Genomic DNA, 749 nt, shown 5'->3' on the forward strand with positions numbered 1-749 from the left:
CTGAGTAGAACCAAGTAAACCATCAATCTTTTTATTTAGAAGTTCTACCTGATTTGACAGCATAGTAACCAAATCGACATTATAAATGCCTGATGTTTTAGTTGGCTTAGTCCTCATGGCTTGCCACTGATAGTTATTTAGTGACATCTCCTCTATAAACTCATAGGCATCTTCAGGTGTTTTATTATTGATGGTTCCGCCAGCAGCTGTGTCAACCATTTGTCGAGTCGAAGGATTCAGGCCATTATGGAACGTTTGAACCCAAAGTGGTAATCCATGGTGAGGGCACCTTCTTAGTAAGTCTTTATATCTCTTCCATGCACCATAAAGAGTTTCTAAGTCCATCTGCACAAATGAAGAGATATCATTACGTAATTTAGCCGTTTTAGCCAGCGAAAAATATTTTAATAGAAATGTTTCGATCATTTGTTCCCAAGTAGTGATTGACCCTCATGGTAATGAATTCAACCACTGTCTAGCTTTGTTTCTCAATAAAAAAGGGAATAACCGAAGACGAATGGCATCATCTGGAACACCATTAATTTTAAATGTATAGTATAGTTCCAAGAAGTTTGCAAAATGAGCGTTGGGATCCTCATCCTACAAACCATCAAACTGAACAAATTGCTGTATCATTTGAATAGTGTTAGGTTTTAGCTCAAAATTATTTGCAGCTACAGCAGGTCTAACTATGCTCGATTCAGTTCCTGTTAAAGAAGGTTTAGCATAATCATACATAGTGCGTGGGG

The 749-nt window shown here is 37.5% G+C and overlaps 1 non-coding gene across 1 annotated transcript; it reads left to right on the forward strand.

Annotated features, from left to right (window-relative positions):
- Window positions 1-271: 271 nt before the first annotated feature.
- LOC128294360 (small nucleolar RNA R71) lies at window positions 272-377 on the forward strand. Its single transcript, XR_008284672.1, has one exon. It is a non-coding gene; the product is annotated as a small nucleolar RNA R71 (small nucleolar RNA).
- The last annotated feature ends 372 nt before the right edge of the window (window positions 378-749 follow it).

Source organism: Gossypium arboreum, chromosome 6 (genome assembly GCF_025698485.1).
Source record: "Gossypium arboreum isolate Shixiya-1 chromosome 6, ASM2569848v2, whole genome shotgun sequence".
Classification (NCBI taxonomy): Eukaryota; Viridiplantae; Streptophyta; class Magnoliopsida; order Malvales; family Malvaceae; genus Gossypium; species Gossypium arboreum.